Raw genomic sequence first — 12,042 nt, 5'->3', positions numbered from 1 at the left:
GTGTTGGAGAAGGCCGATGTTGCCGGCTTATTCTTGGCATAAGGGCAATTGGCAATGAAGTGCCCTGTCTCACGGCAGTTAAAACAGGCCCTAACGTTGTTGTTGTCGGAGGCGGCCAGGCTTGCATTGTTCTGCGGGGCCCTTATGGCATTCTGACTTTTAGGCTGTGCTTCAGGGGCCCGTGGTCCTGTCACTTGGGACTGAGTCCTATACTGCATTGGGGCCTGGGATCTTGGTGTAGTATAGCTGAAGTTTCTTGGCCTTTGGAAACGGTCTTGTTGGCGGGCCTTACTTTCCAGGAATTTGCGTTTGTTGTCCTTCCTCTCTTCGGCTTTGGCCCTTTCTGTAAGGATAGCCTTGTTCATCAGGGTATTAAAATCAGGATAGATTTGTGGGGTAAGCAGGTTCCGGAGCTCTGGGCTTAATCCCTTCTTGAACATGTCTTGCTTCTTATCGTCGTCGTTCACTTCCTCCGGCGCATATCGGGCCAATTCTATGAACCGGTGGGTGTACTCCTCCACCGTCATGCTCCCTTGTTGCAGTGCGCGGAACTCATCCGCCTTGTGCTTCATAGTGGCCGAAGGAATGTGGTAGCGGCGGAACTCCCTCACGAATTCTCCCCAGGTGATGGTAGAGGCATCCTCGGCTGCAGCACAGTAATTCTCCCACCAAGCTAATGCGGTTCCGGTGAGTTGGTGGGCCGCCAGAAGGACTTTGTCCCGGTCCTGGCATTCGAATGGTTCGAGCTTCCTCTGAATCACTCGCAACCAGTCGTCTGCATCCAACGGGTTGCAGGATCTGGCAAAGGTGGGCGGCTTGGTCCTTAGAAAGGCCGTCAGCTTGTCGTTCATATTCTGCCCTCGTGGCTGCCGGTTAATGAGGGCATTGGCCAGAGTCTCCAGTATGAAGGTCTGGTTGTGGATTATCTGCGCCAAGTCTCCGAGGGGTGGGGGTGGTGGTAGTTGCTCTCCTTCTTGACTTCCTACTCGGTTCTGGCTTACTTCCTGTTCTCCTTGGGGAAGATCTTATTCAACGGGCTGTGCTCCGGCACTAGCGGGTACGGGGTTCCGGCCACAGGAGGCCCTCACGACGTTCCGGGGGGTCACCTGTCGATCGGGTAGACTGGGGTTACGATTATGTGATGTTTAAGTTATTTAATTCGTATATAAGGCAGAATCTATCTTCTGCCGGTAGTCTCACAGACAAACAGCTCAACAAACCAGCACACAACATCACCACAAGCACAAACAACTTTATTTCTGAAAAAAAGGGGTACAGCTTGGGGTAACGCTAGGTCTCGTACTACTCGTCCGGGATCGCGTCTAAGGGCACGTCTTGAGCAGATGGGGCTGAGGGGGTGCATCACTAGGATGGTGTCGGTTATTCTACTTGCGCGGCGTGCCTTCTTCTGGGGCGGGAAGGGTGAGAGATCCTCGCTCGCCGTCCTCTGGGTTCCCATCGGTCAAGGGTTGCGTTGCAGCATCCCCTTCGTCGGCGGCAGCAGAACTTTCAGGGTTCTCGGGTGGGGCTTGTGTACTTCCAAAGAGTGGTCCCCATCCTATGACGGGCGTCCCGAGTAAAACATGGTCTTCTCCGATTGCCGGGACTGGTGTTCCACTCTGGGTCCACTCTTGCATGCGCTGGTCTCGGGCTTGCCTGAGGCTCTCTTGGGTGACAGCTTCGCTACTGACCGCGGCTGCGGCTCTTGCCTCGGCGTGGGCGGCTCGGATCTGCTGTAATCTCACTACGAGCTCCGCTTGCTCGGCTCGATGGGTCTGCTCCCTTAGAAGGTTGGCTTGCTCATCAAAGAGTTGGTCCAGGGCGGCTAGGTATGTAGCCACTTGGTACAGGGGGCCTTCTTCGTGGCGACGTCGTTCCAGGTTTCTCATGTGTGCTTCCCAGACTGGGGTTCTGATGGCTGGCGGAAAGAACTTTGCTGGTGTAGGGGTGAGGTGTTCTTCAAAAATCCGGCAAAAATAACGGAGTGGTTTTCGGATGGCCAAAGGGTAGGTGTCCTGGTGTCTAAATCCGGTGGCAGTCACTCGCCATGGCTGGATGTCGGGGTGGCGATTGCTCCTGGCGATGACCAGGATCACCCTGCAGCGGAGGGTACCATGGTGCTCGTACTCTCGACTGTAGTACCTCGGGCGTTCTATAACACCAAGGCCTTCCAGGGTGTTGATCAAAAGGCTGGGAAAGCCAGGTGCAGCTTGGCAATCGCCCTGGGTCCATCCTTCCTCATCCATCTGAAACAAGGACAGGGTAAACAATCTGGCACAGGTGCAAGAAAGAGTAGATAACATTTATTATTACAACAGGGATGGTACAGTTTTCATGGATACGTGGTCATTAGGGTAGGGGTTCTAGCTCGGGGTGCTAATCCTATCATGGGGATTCTCCCTCGATCCTGATAGGGCGCTTCTTTATTGGGAGGCTTCGATCCATCTCCTCATCTTCGGTCTGAGTACCTTTATCCCAATGGGTTTCCATGGGTTCTTCTTCTTCTTCTTCCTCTATCCATCCACCTATTCCGTTGCGGTTCTCGTATTCCTGCATCTGGGCTTGGAGGGCGGCTAAGGAATACTCGGCGTTTGCGGCTCTTGTCTGTTGTTCCTCCAGCTCCTGGGTTAGTTTTTCAATCCCATGGATTAGTTGCCTCAGTTGTGCCGCCTGTTCGTGGTAGAGTGCATCCAAGCCAGTAAGGTAGATGGATAGGTGGGAGACCGTGTCTTCTAGGTCTTCTTCTCGTCCAAGTCCCCTCATTCCGGCAATCCAAGTGCGTCCTCTTCCCTCAGCAGGTGGAAAAAATCCCATAGGAGTCCGCTGAAGGTGGTGCCTGTAGAGCACACGCAGCCGTCGCAGGGCTTTACGGGCGGCCTTTCGGTAGGTGTCGGGGAAGCGGAAGCCAGAGGTGGAGATGAACCAAGGGTCCACATCAGGGTAGCGGGTGCTCCTCTCCACAAAGACCATCATATCGCACCGAAGGGTGCCTCCGGATATGTATTCTCGGTAGGCATACTCTGGTGGTTCCATAACCCCAACGCGTTCCAGGCTGAGTAATAATAACTTAGGAAGGCCGGGCTCAGCGTGGCAGATTCTGTTAACCCATCCATTGCCAGCCATCCGGAACAGGGCAAAGACCAGTGGTGAGTGCTTGTGCAGGAAAAGAGTTAAGTCAAAACAAGTCCTAGGGCCTGAAAAAGGGTCTCGCTTCTAGGGTCACGTCCTACGGCCAGCCTACGGCTCTGATACCACCTGAAGCATCCCCCCCATCAAGGAAGACTTAAAAGTGTTACTTTATCAGTCCCAGGAGGCTGATAACACTTTTATTACATCAGATGGTACATCACCGTACAACCCTTCGCGGTACTGGGCAGTGAAGCGCCACTATCGCGAGGATTACAACTAGAATCCACACTACTACACTAGCTACGAAAAGGGGATCATCAGAGTCTTGCGCCATGCGGAGTTCCAGCGGTGACCTCACCCACAGGCAAGACTGGGTGCAGGACGGGACCCTACTCGACGTCTTCCACTGTAAAAATAAGAATGGGGTGAGTACGAACGTACTCAGCAAGTCCAATCACACCCGCGGAGGGGGAATAACAGAAATAAATGCACCAGTTAATCCAAGGATAGGGTTATGGTTTTATTTGCGGGAAAACTTGGTTTTATGCAAAGATTCGTTTAAAACATTTTCAAAACAAGTTTTCAAATACCAAGGAGCACGTGCTGTTGATCCACACAGGATCCGAACTCTAAGCTGCTACCGGACTCCCCGTCCATCGTAGCCCACGGCACAACTGCCGGACATTTTCCAAATAACACACACACCAATTCCAGAGAAACACTAGTTATGTGACCACACCGTAACTTGCCCAATACCGTGGGCACGGCTATTCGAATAGATTTTTAACTCTGCAGAGGTGTGCAACTTTACCCACAGGTGGGGTACCACAGCACGAACACCTTAGTGCCGGTGCAGATCCCATCGAAGCCCTTACCCACCTTAGCTAGACCTGGCTAGCCACCACGGGATCTATCAAGGGGTCATTCGACCTATCACTGAGGTTTAACCGGGGCATAAGTCATACAGAGCTTATCCCGTCTCCTTGATCACCCGTTGCTCCCAACTCTCCTGATGGCTATCAGACTAACTAGTGGGGTTAGGCTAAGCCGTTGCCCATACAACGGTCAAGTGGTTTGCACGACAGGAAGCTAGGTGAGACGACACATCAACTCGGTCCTTAGGGGTGACAAGATGGATATCTCCCTTCCACGCTCAACCACACAGGTACGAGCACACCAACGGCAAATCACACAGAAATGCCATCCATCCCGTCTGACTCATCTTTCAAAACCACATATTATCCCTTCCCACACGCACACACACTCTCTTTGCAGAACCAGGTGGTCAAGGTATGGTTATCACAAGTAAGGGTGGCTATCCTACCATGTTTTCAGCATGCAAAACCATGCAATTTTATAAAACAGGCCACTGGGTTGTGTTTATAAAAATTAGGACAGAAATATGCATCAAAGGGCGGGATTGAACTTGCCATCGTCAAACCCTTGCGGGAGGTCCTGGTCGAAGCAGTGTCCCTCGGGCTCGGGATCGCAAAACTGGTCCTCGTTCGCCTGGTCACAGTCAGGACCTTCCTCGTTCACTCCATGTCCTAATGCGCAAACAAACAGACACACAATCAGGCGAAAGAACTAAAAGCTTCCATCGTTGAACTTGAATCGGAAATAATTTAGTTACGGAGTTAGGGGTGATATTTTTGGGTGGTTTCTTAATGGCATGGCTAGAACTATACTAGAAAGGTTGTGGTGAAGTTTCGGGTCGATCGGAGATCGTTTCGCACATAAAATGACGAGGCGAAGGGGGTTTCAGGGGCTAAACAAGGGTCTAGGGGCTTATTCGTGATTATCCAAAAAGGGTAGGGACCTATTTGCGAATCCTAGAAATATTAGAGACGCAACAAAAAGTGCGAGGGATCTACTGGAAAATAAACTTATGTAATGGAGGGGTCCAGTTTTGGAAATAGCAAAGAGAGGGGGCTCGTTTTGCAAGGTTGTAAAAGAGTGGAGGGGTTCTTAAACAATTAGAGGGAAAGGGAGGGCCTAAGGGCAAAATTGACCCTTTCTTCCTCCTCCTACCAGCAGGAAACAGGGGAGGGGAGGGGGAGGTCCGGCGCCGGCCAATCCCGGCGGCCCGGGGCCCGATAGCGGCTCGGGGTTGGGGGAAAAGGGAGAGGGGGAGGAGGGGGTCCTATTCCGGGCCGTACTTCGGGCGGGGGTGGTGCGAGGCGGCCGGCCGACGGGGCGGGCGGTGGCGGCAGTGCGGGCCGGCGGGGCGGCGTGGGGGCCTGGGAAGGGAGCTGGGGGGCGGTGGCGCGGGTTGTGGAGGTGCCGGTGTGCGCGGGGGCCATTTATAGGCGGCCGTGTGGGCGGGCGGATGGTGGCCGGCGGAGCGGCTCCGGGGCGGCCATTAATGGCGCCCGGGGTTGCGACGCGGCGTGCGGTGGGGCGCAGGCGCCGAGGGCGACGTCGAGCACGTGGGGAGGAGGGGCCGGCGCTGTGCGGTACAGGGGCGGCGCGGGCGGCGAGGCCGGGGCGGCAGCGGCGGGCGGCGCGGCGGCCGTGCGGTTGCGCGTGCGTGCCGTGGCCGTGCGCGTGCGCGTGCGCGTGGATCGCGTGGATCACGTGCGCGCGCGGTCCGGCGGTGCGCGCGCGTACGGCGGCGTGTGCGCGAGGGCGGGGCGGAGTGGCCGGGGCCAGAGGCCGGGCGGCGCGGCTCGGGAGCTCGGGAGCAGGGGAAGGAGGGAGGAGCAGGAAAGAAGAAAGGAGAAAAGAAAAGGGAGGGAAGAAAAAGGGAAAAAGAAAAGGGGAGGGAAGGAAAAGAGAGGGGAAAAAGAAAAGGAAAAAGGAAAAGAAAAGAGGAAGGAAATGGTGTGAAAAAGAAAAAGGAAAATTTAATGCGCGCCGGCGGTATTCGCGCGGCGACCGCGCGGCGAAATTCGCGGCGGCGACCGCGGCTGGTCGGCCACGCGTGCGCGGCGTTCGCGCGCTGCGCGAAGAGGAAAAGGTGACGTGACCACGATTGGATTCGGGTGTCGGCTTCGGTTCCCGGGGAGTTAGGGTTTCGGCAAAACGGTTCTTGAAAACGAAAATTTTAGCGTGTAATTTATGGGTAAATTTTCGGGATGTCACATTGTGACACCCTGGGTGTCTAAATGGCTAAACAAAGATCCATAACATGAAATCAGACATAAAAGAGCAAGGAAAGTATAAAACAACCTATCAAAGTCTACCTTTCAAGCAAATGTATATGTGTATATGTATATATGCATATACATGTGAACCCTTGCAAACAAACCCTTGTAACTTTTAAAGTTGATCACAAATGGTCCTAAACATTTGATGGCACATCTGTCATAATAAGAGCAACAAAAGTTTTGTTGAACTCAAGGGCTAAAAGTGCAAAAATTCACATGAAATGACATGTCATTTAAATTCTAGTTTTTGGAAATTCAAAATAACTTTCTATACATTGCTCAAATGAACATAATTATGAAAGAGAAAATGTATACCTTGAAAAGTTGAGCAAAAATAGTATTCAAATGTTTCTGTTTTGACCTTGGGAAGAATGAGTTTTATCTTCCTTTTTCACCCAGGCCCCGCTATTTTTGCTTTCTACATTTAAGTCTCCCACCTTCTCCCTTCTCTCTCCTCCGTAGCCCTGCGTCCCTGTCGCACGACCACGGCACCACCTGGCCGCCGGTGCCACTTGGCCTCACCTAGCCCGACCGTTCGATCCCCGAATCCTCCCTGTCAGACCCGGGGCCACCGGGCTGGGTACATAACGTAGTTTAAAGAGGTCTAAGAGATTAAGTCCGTCTTATCTCTTATTCACTTTGTTTATCTCTTGTTTATCCCGTTTAAGTAAGAGATAGAGCTGACCAACACGGAGGGTATCTACTCGAGATATGTTCTGGTATGATCCTTCAGCGGAGGTTGGTTAGCATCTTTGTAACTCTCGCCTCTCGGATATATAAGGGAGGTCAGGGACCCCTCTCAAAATAGAAGATTATTAGATCATTCTACACCAAAGGGAATATCAACCACCATACATGACGTAGGGTGTTACGCTCCGTGCGGCCCGAACCTGTCTAAGTCTTATGTTTCTTGCACCTTCAAGTTCCTGATCTCGGCGTCTCCTCACCCGAAACTTACCACCTTGGGTATATCCCTCGGTGGGCAGCCGGTTAAACACCAACAACTGGCGCGACAGGTAGAGGAGCGCATTGAAGATCCACCGGCGAGCTCGATGGCATCTTTAAATTTCATCAGGTCAGTTCCCTCTCAGGGCAAGACATTTGTTTTTGGCTCGTGGGTTTGCATCGCAGATGGTGCGGGCAGCTTTCGGCGATTCCTCATCGACATGAGGCCAAAAACTGTCGCTACGGATCCTCGCAGCGACCTCGACAAGTTCATCGACGAGCTCGACAACTTGTCGCTCCATGCCTCCGCAACACAGATCGAGATGGAGTCTGCTCCAGGCTCGACTTCTTCTAGTGTTGCGACAACTTTCCCTGGTTTGGACTTGTTCCAATCTAGGGATCCGCATAACCGATCTCAACTCGGCTCATGCAAACCGGCCACTGATCTTTAGGAAGCCAACGTACCTGGGTCCCTCTCCATGTTAGAGAAGGATCTGGACTTGCTGCACCAGGACGGAAAGCCTGAAGCCACCACGTGTCGGGGGGCTTCGGGTTGTTCTGGTCCCGGGGATTTGGTGATCACCTCTTTGCCGAAGGGGCGCATTGTGCATTGGAGGGGCATGATGCTCTCCGATCTACTCGAGGCAGAGGGTCGGCTTGTGGCTCACCTCGAGCCGTTGCCCTTCCAAGAGGGCAGGCCGTTGGCCACTGCGGCGGAGGGGTCGACTGAACTAGTCGACGAAAGCTCTGATGACCTTTCCTCCCGCCAGGTGCTAATGGCCGAAGAAGGCGAGGACGATGGGGATCTTCCCATCATCAACTTTGAAGCGATCTCCGAAGATGAGATCACGGCCAACACTGGCGATGAGAACGACGCCGATCGTGAGGCGCGGAGGGCCAGGAACAGGGACCGCACAATCTGGCGGAGGAGGGCCAACGAGCGTAGGCGATCTATGCATCGCGAGCTTAACCCCGAGTTCGCCGCCATAAGCGAGCGGGGTTTCAGGACTCCGGTGGCCAACATCGCCAGGGTGACGGCCATCCTCGAGCGCAGCCATGATCCGGAGGTACGTCAAGCACTTCTCTACGCGCAGACGGCTTGGATCCAGCTGGATCAACACAATCCGGCGTCCACCATCCGGGAAGAATGCGTGGGCGAGAGTAGAAGTCAGGCTCGCAGTCGAACGGCTGGTGGCCATCCTTAACACCAGATCAGCAACGACAATGCACGTGGGAGCCAGGCCCCTGTCGGGAGGCAACAGCCACCGCAAGGGGGTCATCTGCGATAGGCCAATCGTCAATCTCCTCCGGAGGACCTGCGCCAACACATCAATGAAGGTCGCGACGCATGGACCGTGATCTCCTCCAGGCGGAAGACTCGCGAAGAAGTCGAAACTGAAGGTACTGACTGTAGTGATCGATTCCCTGCTTTTTCTGCTTGTTTCGGCAGCTACAAGTACCCAGAGGGCTACAAGCCGATCGGTATCACCAAGTACGACGGCAAGTAGGCTCCCCAGCAGTGGTTCCGTTGCTACTCCACGGCTATTGAGGTCGCAGGGGGTTCAAATATCACCAAAGTCGTCTACTTCCCGATGGCTTTGGATCCCGCGCCGCTCACTTGGCTGGAGAGTCTTGGCCGCAACTCCATTGACTCCTGGGAACGACTTAAGAAGGTCTTCATCAACAATTTCCAGGGAGCAATCACCCGTGCAGGTACTCGACACGATCTTGCCCAGTGCAAACAAGAACGTAACGAGCTTCTGCGGTCCTACACGCGTCGCTTCTTCGACGTCCGCGCCACCATCGCGAACATCTCGGAGGATGACATCATCGATTGCTTCTACAACGGCATCACCGACCCCGGGCATTTACAGGGATTTTGGGCGGAACAGGCCGAAAACTATTGCGGGCCTTCGTGATATGATGCACGATTGGTCCGAGCAGGAGGAGAAGATGCGGGAGCGGTTCCCACGGCGTCAAGACAGCAATCTGCGGCGCCCAAATGACAACCGCAACGACAAGGGCCAGCGGGACTTTTTGGGACCACCCCGAAAACGAAAGCCAGAAGTTTCAAGACGCTTCAAAAGTTGTCAACGTCATCTTCGGGGGAGATGAGGATTTTTGTTCCAGGCAGGATCAGAAGCTGCTCCTCCGGGAGATTTTGTCCATCGAGCCGGCGGTACCACGACCACTGAATTGGTCGGAGGTCCCCATCTCGGTCTCCTGTGATGACCAGTGGATGAGCTTTTCGGAGCCCGGTAAGTTCCCCTTGGTCCTGGATCCTGTGGTGGCGAAGGTCAAGCTCACCAAGGTCCTCATCGATGGCGGGAGTGGGCTCAATCTCATCTTCGTCAGCACTTTGAAGAAAATGGGCCTGGATTTCAAGGACATGCTGGTTCCCAGCAAGTCTCCCTTTTACAGCATCGTCCCAGGTAACGCGGCACATCCACTGGGTACGGTGGTCCTCCCAGTCACCTTCGGCACGCAGGAGAACTATCATACTGAGTTCATCAAATTCGAAGTTTCTAACTTCGAATCTTCTTATCATGCCATATTGGGTCGTCCGGCACTTGCCAAGTTCATGGCAGTGCCACATTACGTCTATCTGCTTCTTAAGGTGCCAGGACTCAGTGGAGTACTCACCCTCCATGGCGACTTGAAGAAATCCTACGACTGCAATCAGGAGGCGATCCAATACGCTTCAACTACTCGCGTGCCAGATGCTTCGGGAGAAGTACTCGCGGCCGCGCAGCAGCTCTCCCAGTCCGGGCTGGAGATTCCTTCCAAGAAGGCCAGCAAGTCGAGCGTCCAATCGACTGACGATGTGGCCCTCAAGACGATCCAACTTCAAGAGGGAGATTCATCTAAGACCGCTGTCATCGGTGCGGGCTTAGGTGACAAATAGGAACTCGCGCTCGTTAGCTTCCTTCGGGCTAACCGAGACATATTCGCATGGAAACCGGCAGATATGCCAGGGGTGCCCAGGGAGTTGATCGAGCATGCTTTGAATGTACACCCGAAGACTACGCCCAAAAAGCAACGCCTGCGAAGGTTTGCCCATGACAAACATGAGGCTATTAAACGGGAGATCGCTAAACTTCTCGCGGCTGGATTCATTAAAGAAGTAATCCATCCGGAGTGGGTGGCGAATCCCGTTCTTGTAAAGAAAAAGAACAATGAATGGAGAATGTGTGTCGACTACACTGATCTCAACAAGCACTGCCCAAAAGACCATTTTGGGCTGCCGCGTATTGACCAAGTTGTCGATTCGACGGCTGGTTGTGTCCTTTTTTGTTTTCTTGATTGTTACTCAGGATATCATCAGATCGCGCTCAAGGAGGAGGACCAAATCAAGACTGCTTTCATCACCCCGTACGGGACTTACGCCTACAAAACAATGTCCTTCGGGTTGAAGAACGCAGGAGCAACCTATCAGCGTGCGATCCAGATGTGTTTCGCGGATCAGCTGCACCGGAATGTTGAGGCTTATGTGGACGACGTTGTCATCAAAACCAGGGCATCCAGTGACTTAATTGCAGATTTGGAGGAAACATTTAGCAGTCTGCGCAGATTTCGGTGGAAACTCAATCCCACCAAGTGCGTCTTTGGAGTACCTTCAGGGAAATTGCTCGGGTTCATCGTCAGCAACCGGGGCATTGAAGCCAACCCTGTGAAGATCATGGCCATCACTGATATGGAGGCTCCGGCCACAATCAAGGATGTGCAGAAGTTAACAGGTTGTATGGCGGCCCTGAACAGGTTCATCTCCCGACTCGGGGAGAGAGGACTACCTTTCTTCAATCTCCTGAAACGCCAAGATAAGTTCCAATGGATGGAGGAGGCTGAGCGGGCATTGCAGGATCTGAAACATCATCTTCAATCACCTCCGATCCTCTCGGCACCGTTGCCCGGGGAGGATCTACTACTCTACATTGCGGCGACAACCCATGTTGTTAGCAGTGCTATTGTAGTCGAGCGAGGTGAGGAAGGCCATGCGTTTGGTGTGCAGAGGCCTGTCTACTTCGTCAGCGAGGTCCTCTCCGAATCCAAGGTACGGTATCCAGCTGTCCAAAATCTCTTGTATGCAATCTTAATCACATCAAGAAAGCTACGCCATTACTTCGACGAGTACAAGATCATTGTGATCACGGACTTCCCGCTAGCGGATATCCTTCATAATCAAGATGCCATGGGGCGCATATCCAAGTGGGCAGTGGAGCTGGGGGCTTTGTCAATTGACCTCAAGCCACGCACTACAATCAAGTCACAGGCTCTAGTCGACTTCATGGCTGAATGGAGGGAGAATCAAGTCCCAACCCCAGTGGACAAGCCAGAGCAATGGACCATGTATTTTGACGGGTCCCTCAAGCTCGACAGCGGCGGTGCTGGTGTTCTGCTTATTTCTCCACGAGGTGAATAGTTGAAATATGTCCTTCAGATCCTGTGGGCGGTATCCAACAATGAAGCCGAGTATGAAGCTTTGCTTCACGGGTTTCGTCTGGCGATATCACTAGGGATCAAGCGACTACTTGTATATGGCGATTCTCTTCTTGTTGTTCAGCAGGTCAACAAGGAATGGGACTGCAACAAGGAGACAATGGATGCTTATGTACAGGAAGTGCGCAAATTGGAAAGCAATTTCTCCGGCCTGGAGGTTCATCATGTATTGCGGGAGCACAATGTTGGCGCGGATATCCTGTCCAAACTGGGATCCACGTGTGCCCAGGTCCCGTCGGGAGTCTTCGTCCACAAGCTCAAGCAGCCATCCATCAAGTCTTCCCCGCAGGTAACCATCGATGTGGGTCCCCAACAACCCGAT

This window comes from Panicum hallii, chromosome 6, assembly GCF_002211085.1.
Source record: "Panicum hallii strain FIL2 chromosome 6, PHallii_v3.1, whole genome shotgun sequence".
NCBI classification, from domain to species: domain Eukaryota; kingdom Viridiplantae; phylum Streptophyta; class Magnoliopsida; order Poales; family Poaceae; genus Panicum; species Panicum hallii.
This window is presented reverse-complemented; position numbering follows the sequence as displayed.